Genomic DNA, 12,167 nt, shown 5'->3' on the forward strand with positions numbered 1-12,167 from the left:
GGAATGAAAAATCGTATTCAGATAGAACCGTTGTCGGCAGGATTCGAACCTGCGCGGGGAGACCCCAATGGATTTCTAGTCCATCGCCTTAACCACTCGGCCACGACAACACACTTTTAGCGTACAAGTCTCTGGCTTTTTGTAACAGGAAGAGTCTGGAACACTTAGGGTAGGTTAAGCCTTGCTTGATCTAATTTTGAAATAGTCTTCAAATTGACTGAAGCTAGCTTTGATCACATCTTGGAGACGGCAGGCATTGAACCTCAGGCCTTCTCCATGAGAAGCATACGCTTTGCCGTTGAGAGAAGTCTCCTGTGTTACTTAAATTGTGCATCTGTAAAACCGATTCCTGAAGCTTTGCTTAACGATAGAAGGGACAAATAGGTCATCAGTTGGCACTAGGGTATCATACATTTTATAGAGAATTTTGCTCGCCTGCCGCCGTTGTCATTGATGGAAAGTCTATTGCATTGATGGATTGCAAGTTTGCAACCAGAAGTAAGATTGCCAGTTAGGACAATTCCGTTCATTTTAACTGCAAGAAACACTTTTATCACATCTACACCAGATGATGCTGTTGCAACTAGTGTAGGTACTGCTGGGAGTTGAACCCAGGGTCTCCTGTTTACAAGACAGGCGCTTTCAACAGCTAAGCCACAGTACCCCTATTATAATGTTTACTTGAGACAGCAATGAAAAAGGTCTCAAGTAGCGTGACCCGATCATGTGTTAAGCTATCAGAACTGGCGGCTAAAGGAATTCAAATTGAGTAGGTTACTTACATTATACAACTTACTGATGTAATTAGAACACTGCCTCTTCTGTGAACTAGACAGTCACTATGACAGTCCCAGCCACAGCACCCCTCTCAGTTCAGGAGAAATGCTTCAGCAAATGATTGGGAATACAACAAAAGAGGTCTGTAGTACCATGACATATTTCTGTTGATCCTTTAAACAGTCCCTTAAACATACACTGATTAACCTGTGCCGTTGACGGCAGGATTCGAACCTGCGCGAGGAGACCCCAATGGATTTCTAGTCCATCACCTTAACCACACAGTTTCGAGAGTTCAATAATCTCTCTTGTTCAAACATTAGCATTCTGCAACATTTTTGGTAGGTAAAGCATTGCGTGACCTCATTTTGTTTAGACATTCATTACACAGTAACATTCAGCAATGTTTCGTGATCGGATCATTTTTGACTTCTACCTTATCAAAGGTATACAAATTGGAGATGCCGGGGATTAAACCCGGGACCTCATACATGCGAAGCATGCGCTCTACCACTGAGCTACATCCCCTTTATGTAATAATTACTACATCTCTGCTATCAATACCTGAAGCTTTGCTTAATGATACAGCCAATCAATAGGTTGACTTGCACTAGGCAATCCTAAGAGATTGAGATATTTGGCCTGCCTGCTAAAAGCAGAGGTGGTAAACTGGTGTGGTAGATTTCAATAATGGAGCGGGGGATCCAATGGATTTCTAGTGCATCAGCTTAATCGCTTGGCCAGGACAATGGTGCTTATCGACCTCAAGTCTATCAGTTGTTCGAACAGTAACAGACTGCAACGCTTGAGGCTGTGTCATCAAATTGTGAAATAGTCCTACACCCTTGACCACAGCTTGCTTTGATCACATCTTAGTGATCGGACCTCAGCACTCCTACATGAGAAGCTTTACAGATGAGCCGAAAACAGATAACTTCAATTGTACATGTGGCAACCGATACATGAAAGTTTGCTTGACGATACAAGAGGGGAAATCGGTTATTGACTGGCAGTACGGTGTCATACATTTCTTAGAGAAGTAGTCTGCGTACAGATAGCAGAACTGGCCAACGCTTGTCGGCAGACCTGAATCTTCGTCATGACGCAACAATGTTTTTCTCTTCTGTGGCTGTCAACACTTAGTGCATAAACGTACCGTACTCATATCAATGTGTTGACCGGCACTAGCTTTTGAGCGCACACTAGCTTTTGAGCGAGCAAAAGCGTGCGCTTATGAAATCGCACGCACTGATTAACCTGTATCGTTGACGACAACACAGTTTCAATTCTCTCACTTGTTTCGAACATTAGCATTCGTCAACATCTTTGGTAGGTTAAGCATTGCGTGACCTCATTTGATCAAGATAGCACTGACCTGACTTTTCTCAGGCAATCAAATGGAGATGCCGGGGATTGAACCCGGGGCCTCATACATGCAAAGCATGCGCTCTACCACTGAGCTACATCCCCTTACTGCGCAAGAATGTGCATTTTAAACCTGCTGCGGAACACACCAAGGGTTTTCTCGTCCATGGCATTCAGCACTTGGACCTGACAACACTAGTCTTCGGATCTATCAGACCTTTAAATATTAACATTTTATGTTTGGAGAACATGTTGTCAAAAAACATAGAATGCTAAGAGCCTGTCCAGATAATGCCAGGTTTTAAATATGAAGCCTTCTACATGCTTAGATTAACATTTGCACTGGTTTCATGCAGTTTCACCGTAATATGTGCATGTGTTGGCCGAACAAGGGAATGAAAAATCGTATTCAGATAGAACCGTTGTCGGCAGGATTCGAACCTGCGCGGGGAGACCCCAATGGATTTCTAGTCCATCGCCTTAACCACTCGGCCACGACAACACACTGTTAGAGTACCAAGTCTCTGGCTTTTTGTAACAGGAAGAGTCTGGAACACTTAGGGTAGGTTAAGCCTTGCTTGATCTAATTTTAAAATAGTCTTCAAATTGACTGAAGCTAGCTTTGATCACATCTTGGAGACGGCAGGCATTGAACCTCAGGCCTTCTACATGAGAAGCATACGCTTTGCCGTTGAGAGAAGTCTCCTGTGTTACTTAAATTGTGCATCTGTAAAACCGATTCCTGAAGCTTTGCTTAACGATAGAAGGGACAAATAGGTCATCAGTTGGCACTAGGGTATCATACATTTTATAGAGAATTTTGCTCGCCTGCCGCCGTTGTCATTGATGGAAAGTCTATTGCATTGATGGATTGCAAGTTTGCAACCAGAAGTAAGATTGCCAGTTAGGACAATTCCGTTCATTTTAACTGCAAGAAACACTTTTATCACATCTACACCAGATGATGCTGTTGCAAATAGTGTAGGTACTGCTGGGAGTTGAACCCAGGGTCTCCTGTTTACAAGACAGGCGCTTTCAACAGCTAAGCCACAGTACCCCTATTGTAATGTTTACTTGAGACAGCAATGAAAAAGGTCTCAAGTAGCGTGACCCGATCATGTGTTAAGCTATCAGAACTGGCGGCTAAAGGAATTCAAATTGAGTAGGTTACTTACATTATACAACTTACTGATGTAATTAGAACACTGCCTCTTCTGTGAACTAGACAGTCACTATGACAGTCCCAGCCACAGCACCCCTCTCAGTTCAGGAGAAATGCTTCAGCAAATGATTGGGAATACAACAAAAGAGGTCTGTAGTACCATGACATATTTCTGTTGATCCTTTAAACAGTCCCTTAAACATACACTGATTAACCTGTGCCGTTGACGGCAGGATTCGAACCTGCGCGAGGAGACCCCAATGGATTTCTAGTCCATCACCTTAACCACACAGTTTCGACAGTTCAATAATCTCTCTTGTTCAAACATTAGCATTCTGCAACATTTTTGGTAGGTAAAGCATTGCGTGACCTCATTTTGTTTAGACATTCATTACACAGTAACATTCAGCAATGTTTCGTGATCGGATCATTTTTGACTTCTACCTTATAAAAGGTATACAAATTGGAGATCCCGGGGATTAAACCCGAGACCTCATACATGCGAAGCATGCGCTCTACCACTGAGCTACATCCCCTTTATGTAATAATTACTACATCTCTGCTATCAATACCTGAAGCTTTGCTTAATGATACAGCCAATCAATAGGTTGACTTGCACTAGGCAATCCTAAGAGATTGAGATATTTGGCCTGCCTGCTAAAAGCAGAGGTGGTAAACTGGTGTGGTAGATTTCAATAATGGAGCGGGGGATCCAATGGATTTCTAGTGCATCAGCTTAATCGCTTGGCCAGGACAATGGTGCTTATCGACCTCAAGTCTATCAGTTGTTCGAACAGTAACAGACTGCAACGCTTGAGGCTGTGTCATCAAATTGTGAAATAGTCCTACACCCTTGACCACAGCTTGCTTTGATCACATCTTAGTGATCGGACCTCAGCACTCCTACATGAGAAGCTTTACAGATGAGCCGAAAACAGATAACTTCAATTGTACATGTGGCAACCGATACATGAAAGTTTGCTTGACGATACAAGAGGGGAAATCGGTTATTGACTGGCAGTACGGTGTCATACATTTCTTAGAGAAGTAGTCTGCGTACAGATAGCAGAACTGGCCAACGCTTGTCGGCAGACCTGAATCTTCGTCATGACGCAACAATGTTTTTCTCTTCTGTGGCTGTCAACACTTAGTGCATAAACGTACCGTACTCATATCAATGTGTTGACCGGCACTAGCTTTTGAGCGCACACTAGCTTTTGAGCGAGCCAAAGCGTGCGCTTATGAAATTGCACGCACTGATTAACCTGTATCGTTGACGACAACACAGTTTCAATTCTCTCACTTGTTTCGAACATTAGCATTCGTCAACATCTTTGGTAGGTTAAGCATTGCGTGACCTCATTTGATCAAAATAGCACTGACCTGACTTTTCTCAGGCAATCAAATGGAGATGCCGGGGATTGAACCCGGGGCCTCATACATGCAAAGCATGCGCTCTACCACTGAGCTACATCCCCTTACGGCTCAAGAATGTGCATTTTAAACCTGCTGCGGAACACACCAAGTGTTTTCTCGTCCATGGCATTCAGCACTTGGACCTGACAACACTAGTCTTCGGATCTATCAGACCTTTAAATATTAACATTTTATGTTTGGAGAACATGTTGTCAAAAAACATAGAATGCTAAGAGCCTGTCCAGATAATGCCAGGTTTTAAATATGAAGCCTTCCACATGCTTAGATTAACATATTTGCACTGATTTCATGCAGTTTCACCGTAATATGTGTATGTGTTGGCCGAACAAGGGAATGAAAAATCGTATTCAGATAGAACCGTTGTCGGCAGGTTTCGAACCTGCGCGGGGGGACCCCAATGGATTTCTAGTCCATCGCCTTAACCACTCGGCCACGACAACACACTGTTAGAGTACCAAGTCTCTGGCTTTTTGTAACAGGAAGAGTCTGGAACACTTAGGGTAGGTTAAGCCTTGCTTGATCTAATTTTGAAATAGTCTTCAAATTGACTGAAGCTAGCTTTGATCACATCTTGGAGACGGCAGGCATTGAACCTCAGGCCTTCTACATGAGAAGCATACGCTTTGCCGTTGAGAGAAGTCTCCTGTGTTACTTAAATTGTGCATCTGTAAAACCGATTCCTGAAGCTTTGCTTAACGATAGAAGGGACAAATAGGTCATCAGTTGGCACTAGGGTATCATACATTTTATAGAGAATTTTGCTCGCCTGCCGCCGTTGTCATTGATGGAAAGTCTATTGCATTGATGGATTGCAAGTTTGCAACCAGAAGTAAGATTGCCAGTTAGGACAATTCCGTTCATTTTAACTGCAAGAAACACTTTTATCACATCTACACCAGATGATGCTGTTGCAAATAGTGTGGGTACTGCTGGGAGTTGAACCCAGGGTCTCCTGTTTACAAGACAGGCGCTTTCACCAGCTAAGCCACAGTACCCCTATTGTAATGTTTACTTGAGACAGCAATGAAAAAGGTCTCAAGTAGCGTGACCCGATCATGTGTTAAGCTATCAGAACTGGCGGCTAAAGGAATTCAAATTGAGTAGGTTACTTACATTATACAACTTACTGATGTAATTAGAACACTGCCTCTTCTGTGAACTAGACAGTCACTATGACAGTCCCAGCCTCAGCACCCCTCTCAGTTCAGGAGAAATGCTTCAGCAAATGATTGGGAATACAACAAAAGAGGTCTGCAGTACCATGACATATTTCTGTTGATCCTTTAAACAGTCCCTTAAACATACACTGATTAACCTGTGCCGTTGACGGCAGGATTCGAACCTGCGCGAGGAGACCCCAATGGATTTCTAGTCCATCACCTTAACCACACAGTTTCGACAGTTCAATAATCTCTCTTGTTCAAACATTAGCATTCTGCAACATTTTTGGTAGGTAAAGCATTGCGTGACCTCATTTTGTTTAGACATTCATTACACAGTAACATTCAGCAATGTTTCGTGATCGGATCATTTTTGACTTCTACCTTATAAAAGGTATACAAATTGGAGATGCCGGGGATTAAACCCGGGACCTCATACATGCGAAGCATGCGCTCTACCACTGAGCTACATCCCCTTTATGTAATAATTACTACATCTCTGCTATCAATACCTGAAGCTTTGCTTAATGATACAGCCAATCAATAGGTTGACTTGCACTAGGCAATCCTAAGAGATTGAGATATTTGGCCTGCCTGCTAAAAGCAGAGGTGGTAAACTGGTGTGGTAGATTTCAATAATGGAGCGGGGGATCCAATGGATTTCTAGTGCATCAGCTTAATCGCTTGGCCAGGACAATGGTGCTTATCGACCTCAAGTCTATCAGTTGTTCGAACAGTAACAGACTGCAACGCTTGAGGCTGTGTCATCAAATTGTGAAATAGTCCTACACCCTTGACCACAGCTTGCTTTGATCACATCTTAGTGATCGGACCTCAGCACTCCTACATGAGAAGCTTTACAGATGAGCCGAAAACAGATAACTTCAATTGTACATGTGGCAACCGATACATGAAAGTTTGCTTGACGATACAAGAGGGGAAATCGGTTATTGACTGGCAGTACGGTGTCATACATTTCTTAGAGAAGTAGTCTGCGTACAGATAGCAGAACTGGCCAACGCTTGTCGGCAGACCTGAATCTTCGTCATGACGCAACAATGTTTTTCTCTTCTGTGGCTGTCAACACTTAGTGCATAAACGTACCGTACTCATATCAATGTGTTGACCGGCACTAGCTTTTGAGCGCACACTAGCTTTTGAGCGAGCAAAAGCGTGCGCTTATGAAATCGCACGCACTGATTAACCTGTATCGTTGACGACAACACAGTTTCAATTCTCTCACTTGTTTCGAACATTAGCATTCGTCAACATCTTTGGTAGGTTAAGCATTGCGTGACCTCATTTGATCAAAATAGCACTGACCTGACTTTTCTCAGGCAATCAAATGGAGATGCCGGGGATTGAACCCGGGGCCTCATACATGCAAAGCATGCGCTCTACCACTGAGCTACATCCCCTTACTGCTCAAGAATGTGCATTTTAAACCTGCTGCGGAACACACCAAGGGTTTTCTCGTCCATGGCATTCAGCACTTGGACCTGACAACACTAGTCTTCGGATCTATCAGACCTTTAAATATTAACATTTTATGTTTGGAGAACATGTTGTCAAAAAACATAGAATGCTAAGAGCCTGTCCAGATAATGCCAGGTTTTAAATATGAAGCCTTCTACATGCTTAGATTAACATTTGCACTGATTTCATGCAGTTTCACCGTAATATGTGCATGTGTTGGCCGAACAAGGGAATGAAAAATCGTATTAAGATAGAACCGTTGTCGGCAGGATTCGAACCTGCGCGGGGAGACCCCAATGGATTTCTAGTCCATCGCCTTAACCACTCGGCCACGACAACACACTGTTAGAGTACCAAGTCTCTGGCTTTTTGTAACAGGAAGAGTCTGGAACACTTAGGGTAGGTTAAGCCTTGCTTGATCTAATTTTGAAATAGTCTTCAAATTGACTGAAGCTAGCTTTGATCACATCTTGGAGACGGCAGGCATTGAACCTCAGGCCTTCTCCATGAGAAGCATACGCTTTGCCGTTGAGAGAAGTCTCCTGTGTTACTTAAATTGTGCATCTGTAAAACCGATTCCTGAAGCTTTGCTTAACGATAGAAGGGACAAATAGGTCATCAGTTGGCACTAGGGTATCATACATTTTATAGAGAATTTTGCTCGCCTGCCGCCGTTGTCATTGATGGAAAGTCTATTGCATTGATGGATTGCAAGTTTGCAACCAGAAGTAAGATTGCCAGTTAGGACAATTCCGTTCATTTTAACTGCAAGAAACACTTTTATCACATCTACACCAGATGATGCTGTTGCAAATAGTGTAGGTACTGCTGGGAGTTGAACCCAGGGTCTCCTGTTTACAAGACAGGCGCTTTCAACAGCTAAGCCACAGTACCCCTATTGTAATGTTTACTTGAGACAGCAATGAAAAAGGTCTCAAGTAGCGTGACCCGATCATGTGTTAAGCTATCAGAACTGGCGGCTAAAGGAATTCAAATTGAGTAGGTTACTTACATTATACAACTTACTGATGTAATTAGAACACTGCCTCTTCTGTGAACTAGACAGTCACTATGACAGTCCCAGCCACAGCACCCCTCTCAGTTCAGGAGAAATGCTTCAGCAAATGATTGGGAATACAACAAAAGAGGTCTGTAGTACCATGACATATTTCTGTTGATCCTTTAAACAGTCCCTTAAACATACACTGATTAACCTGTGCCGTTGACGGCAGGATTCGAACCTGCGCGAGGAGACCCCAATGGATTTCTAGTCCATCACCTTAACCACACAGTTTCGACAGTTCAATAATCTCTCTTGTTCAAACATTAGCATTCTGCAACATTTTTGGTAGGTAAAGCATTGCGTGACCTCATTTTGTTTAGACATTCATTACACAGTAACATTCAGCAATGTTTCGTGATCGGATCATTTTTGACTTCTACCTTATAAAAGGTATACAAATTGGAGATGCCGGGGATTAAACCCGGGACCTCATACATGCGAAGCATGCGCTCTACCACTGAGCTACATCCCCTTTATGTAATAATTACTACATCTCTGCTATCAATACCTGAAGCTTTGCTTAATGATACAGCCAATCAATAGGTTGACTTGCACTAGGCAATCCTAAGAGATTGAGATATTTGGCCTGCCTGCTAAAAGCAGAGGTGGTAAACTGGTGTGGTAGATTTCAATAATGGAGCGGGGGATCCAATGGATTTCTAGTGCATCAGCTTAATCGCTTGGCCAGGACAATGGTGCTTATCGACCTCAAGTCTATCAGTTGTTCGAACAGTAACAGACTGCAACGCTTGAGGCTGTGTCATCAAATTGTGAAATAGTCCTACACCCTTGACCACAGCTTGCTTTGATCACATCTTAGTGATCGGACCTCAGCACTCCTACATGAGAAGCTTTACAGATGAGCCGAAAACAGATAACTTCAATTGTACATGTGGCAACCGATACATGAAAGTTTGCTTGACGATACAAGAGGGGAAATCGGTTATTGACTGGCAGTACGGTGTCATACATTTCTTAGAGAAGTAGTCTGCGTACAGATAGCAGAACTGGCCAACGCTTGTCGGCAGACCTGAATCTTCGTCATGACGCAACAATGTTTTTCTCTTCTGTGGCTGTCAACACTTAGTGCATAAACGTACCGTACTCATATCAATGTGTTGACCGGCACTAGCTTTTGAGCGCACACTAGCTTTTGAGCGAGCAAAAGCGTGCGCTTATGAAATCGCACGCACTGATTAACCTGTATCGTTGACGACAACACAGTTTCAATTCTCTCACTTGTTTCGAACATTAGCATTCGTCAACATCTTTGGTAGGTTAAGCATTGCGTGACCTCATTTGATCAAAATAGCACTGACCTGACTTTTCTCAGGCAATCAAATGGAGATGCCGGGGATTGAACCCGGGGCCTCATACATGCAAAGCATGCGCTCTACCACTGAGCTACATCCCCTTACTGCAAGAATGTGCATTTTAAACCTGCTGCGGAACACACCAAGGGTTTTCTCGTCCATGGCATTCAGCACTTGGACCTGACAACACTAGTCTTCGGATCTATCAGACCTTTAAATATTAACATTTTATGTTTGGAGAACATGTTGTCAAAAAACATAGAATGCTAAGAGCCTGTCCAGATAATGCCAGGTTTTAAATATGACGCCTTCTACATGCTTAGATTAACATATTTGCACTGATTTCATGCAGTTTCACCGTAATATGTGTATGTGTTGGCCGAACAAGGGAATGAAAAATCGTATTCAGATAGAACCGTTGTCGGCAGGATTCGAACCTGCGCGGGGAGACCCCAATGGATTTCTAGTCCATCGCCTTAACCACTCGGCCACGACAACACACTGTTAGAGTACCAAGTCTCTGGCTTTTTGTAACAGGAAGAGTCTGGAACACTTAGGGTAGGTTAAGCCTTGCTTGATCTAATTTTGAAATAGTCTTCAAATTGACTGAAGCTAGCTTTGATCACATCTTGGAGACGGCAGGCATTGAACCTCAGGCCTTCTACATGAGAAGCATACGCTTTGCCGTTGAGAGAAGTCTCCTGTGTTACTTAAATTGTGCATCTGTAAAACCGATTCCTGAAGCTTTGCTTAACGATAGAAGGGACAAATAGGTCATCAGTTGGCACTAGGGTATCATACATTTTATAGAGAATTTTGCTCGCCTGCCGCCGTTGTCATTGATGGAAAGTCTATTGCATTGATGGATTGCAAGTTTGCAACCAGAAGTAAGATTGCCAGTTAGGACAATTCCGTTCATTTTAACTGCAAGAAACACTTTTATCACATCTACACCAGATGATGCTGTTGCAAATAGTGTAGGTACTGCTGGGAGTTGAACCCAGGGTCTCCGGTTTACAAGACAGGCGCTTTCACCAGCTAAGCCACAGTACCCCTATTGTAATGTTTACTTGAGACAGCAATGAAAAAGGTCTCAAGTAGCGTGACCCGATCATGTGTTAAGCTATCAGAACTAGCGGCTAAAGGAATTCAAATTGAGTAGGTTACTTACATTATACAACTTACTGATGTAATTAGAACACTGCCTCTTCTGTGAACTAGACAGTCACTATGACAGTCCCAGCCACAGCACCCCTCTCAGTTCAGGAGAAATGCTTCAGCAAATGATTGGGAATACAACAAAAGAGGTCTGTAGTACCATGACATATTTCTGTTGATCCTTTAAACAGTCCCTTAAACATACACTGATTAACCTGTGCCGTTGACGGCAGGATTCGAACCTGCGCGAGGAGACCCCAATGGATTTCTAGTCCATCACCTTAACCACACAGTTTCGACAGTTCAATAATCTCTCTTGTTCAAACATTAGCATTCTGCAACATTTTTGGTAGGTAAAGCATTGCGTGACCTCATTTTGTTTAGACATTCATTACACAGTAACATTCAGCAATGTTTCGTGATCGGATCATTTTTGACTTCTACCTTATAAAAGGTATACAAATTGGAGATCCCGGGGATTAAACCCGAGACCTCATACATGCGAAGCATGCGCTCTACCACTGAGCTACATCCCCTTTATGTAATAATTACTACATCTCTGCTATCAATACCTGAAGCTTTGCTTAATGATACAGCCAATCAATAGGTTGACTTGCACTAGGCAATCCTAAGAGATTGAGATATTTGGCCTGCCTGCTAAAAGCAGAGGTGGTAAACTGGTGTGGTAGATTTCAATAATGGAGCGGGGGATCCAAAGGATTTCTAGTGCATCAGCTTAATCGCTTGGCCAGGACAATGGTGCTTATCGACCTCAAGTCTATCAGTTGTTCGAACAGTAACAGACTGCAACGCTTGAGGCTGTGTCATCAAATTGTGAAATAGTCCTACACCCTTGACCACAGCTTGCTTTGATCACATCTTAGTGATCGGACCTCAGCACTCCTACATGAGAAGCTTTACAGATGAGCCGAAAACAGATAACTTCAATTGTACATGTGGCAACCGATACATGAAAGTTTGCTTGACGATACAAGAGGGGAAATCGGTTATTGACTGGCAGTACGGTGTCATACATTTCTTAGAGAAGTAGTCTGCGTACAGATAGCAGAACTGGCCAACGCTTGTCGGCAGACCTGAATCTTCGTCATGACGCAACAATGTTTTTCTCTTCTGTGGCTGTCAACACTTAGTGCATAAACGTACCGTACTCATATCAATGTGTTGACCGGCACTAGCTTTTGAGCGCACACTAGCTTTTGAGCGAGCCAAAGCGTGCGCTTATGAAATCGCACGCA

The 12,167-nt window shown here is 43.1% G+C and overlaps 19 non-coding genes across 19 annotated transcripts; all 19 read right to left on the reverse strand.

Moving 5' to 3' along the window:
- Positions 1-28: 28 nt before the first annotated feature.
- Positions 29-110, reverse strand: trnas-aga (transfer RNA serine (anticodon AGA)). Its single transcript has one exon. It is a non-coding gene; the product is annotated as a tRNA-Ser (tRNA).
- Positions 111-590: 480 nt separating this feature from the next.
- On the reverse strand, positions 591-664 carry trnat-ugu (transfer RNA threonine (anticodon UGU)). The gene has a single exon. It is a non-coding gene; the product is annotated as a tRNA-Thr (tRNA).
- A 569-nt stretch (positions 665-1,233) lies between these two features.
- trnaa-cgc (transfer RNA alanine (anticodon CGC)) lies at positions 1,234-1,305 on the reverse strand. The gene has a single exon. It is a non-coding gene; the product is annotated as a tRNA-Ala (tRNA).
- Positions 1,306-2,175: 870 nt separating this feature from the next.
- Positions 2,176-2,247, reverse strand: trnaa-ugc (transfer RNA alanine (anticodon UGC)). Its single transcript has one exon. It is a non-coding gene; the product is annotated as a tRNA-Ala (tRNA).
- Positions 2,248-2,562: 315 nt separating this feature from the next.
- On the reverse strand, positions 2,563-2,644 carry trnas-aga (transfer RNA serine (anticodon AGA)). Its single transcript has one exon. It is a non-coding gene; the product is annotated as a tRNA-Ser (tRNA).
- A 481-nt stretch (positions 2,645-3,125) lies between these two features.
- Positions 3,126-3,199, reverse strand: trnat-ugu (transfer RNA threonine (anticodon UGU)). The gene has a single exon. It is a non-coding gene; the product is annotated as a tRNA-Thr (tRNA).
- Positions 3,200-3,768: 569 nt separating this feature from the next.
- Positions 3,769-3,840, reverse strand: trnaa-cgc (transfer RNA alanine (anticodon CGC)). Its single transcript has one exon. It is a non-coding gene; the product is annotated as a tRNA-Ala (tRNA).
- Positions 3,841-4,710: 870 nt separating this feature from the next.
- Positions 4,711-4,782, reverse strand: trnaa-ugc (transfer RNA alanine (anticodon UGC)). The gene has a single exon. It is a non-coding gene; the product is annotated as a tRNA-Ala (tRNA).
- A 317-nt stretch (positions 4,783-5,099) lies between these two features.
- trnas-aga (transfer RNA serine (anticodon AGA)) lies at positions 5,100-5,181 on the reverse strand. Its single transcript has one exon. It is a non-coding gene; the product is annotated as a tRNA-Ser (tRNA).
- A 481-nt stretch (positions 5,182-5,662) lies between these two features.
- On the reverse strand, positions 5,663-5,736 carry trnat-ugu (transfer RNA threonine (anticodon UGU)). The gene has a single exon. It is a non-coding gene; the product is annotated as a tRNA-Thr (tRNA).
- Positions 5,737-6,305: 569 nt separating this feature from the next.
- On the reverse strand, positions 6,306-6,377 carry trnaa-cgc (transfer RNA alanine (anticodon CGC)). The gene has a single exon. It is a non-coding gene; the product is annotated as a tRNA-Ala (tRNA).
- Positions 6,378-7,247: 870 nt separating this feature from the next.
- Positions 7,248-7,319, reverse strand: trnaa-ugc (transfer RNA alanine (anticodon UGC)). Its single transcript has one exon. It is a non-coding gene; the product is annotated as a tRNA-Ala (tRNA).
- Positions 7,320-7,634: 315 nt separating this feature from the next.
- Positions 7,635-7,716, reverse strand: trnas-aga (transfer RNA serine (anticodon AGA)). The gene has a single exon. It is a non-coding gene; the product is annotated as a tRNA-Ser (tRNA).
- Positions 7,717-8,197: 481 nt separating this feature from the next.
- trnat-ugu (transfer RNA threonine (anticodon UGU)) lies at positions 8,198-8,271 on the reverse strand. Its single transcript has one exon. It is a non-coding gene; the product is annotated as a tRNA-Thr (tRNA).
- Positions 8,272-8,840: 569 nt separating this feature from the next.
- Positions 8,841-8,912, reverse strand: trnaa-cgc (transfer RNA alanine (anticodon CGC)). Its single transcript has one exon. It is a non-coding gene; the product is annotated as a tRNA-Ala (tRNA).
- Positions 8,913-9,782: 870 nt separating this feature from the next.
- trnaa-ugc (transfer RNA alanine (anticodon UGC)) lies at positions 9,783-9,854 on the reverse strand. Its single transcript has one exon. It is a non-coding gene; the product is annotated as a tRNA-Ala (tRNA).
- Positions 9,855-10,169: 315 nt separating this feature from the next.
- Positions 10,170-10,251, reverse strand: trnas-aga (transfer RNA serine (anticodon AGA)). The gene has a single exon. It is a non-coding gene; the product is annotated as a tRNA-Ser (tRNA).
- A 481-nt stretch (positions 10,252-10,732) lies between these two features.
- trnat-ugu (transfer RNA threonine (anticodon UGU)) lies at positions 10,733-10,806 on the reverse strand. The gene has a single exon. It is a non-coding gene; the product is annotated as a tRNA-Thr (tRNA).
- Positions 10,807-11,375: 569 nt separating this feature from the next.
- On the reverse strand, positions 11,376-11,447 carry trnaa-cgc (transfer RNA alanine (anticodon CGC)). Its single transcript has one exon. It is a non-coding gene; the product is annotated as a tRNA-Ala (tRNA).
- Between the last annotated feature and the right edge of the window lie 720 nt (positions 11,448-12,167).

Source organism: Gadus morhua, chromosome 1 (genome assembly GCF_902167405.1).
Source record: "Gadus morhua chromosome 1, gadMor3.0, whole genome shotgun sequence".
Taxonomy (NCBI): Eukaryota; Metazoa; Chordata; class Actinopteri; order Gadiformes; family Gadidae; genus Gadus; species Gadus morhua.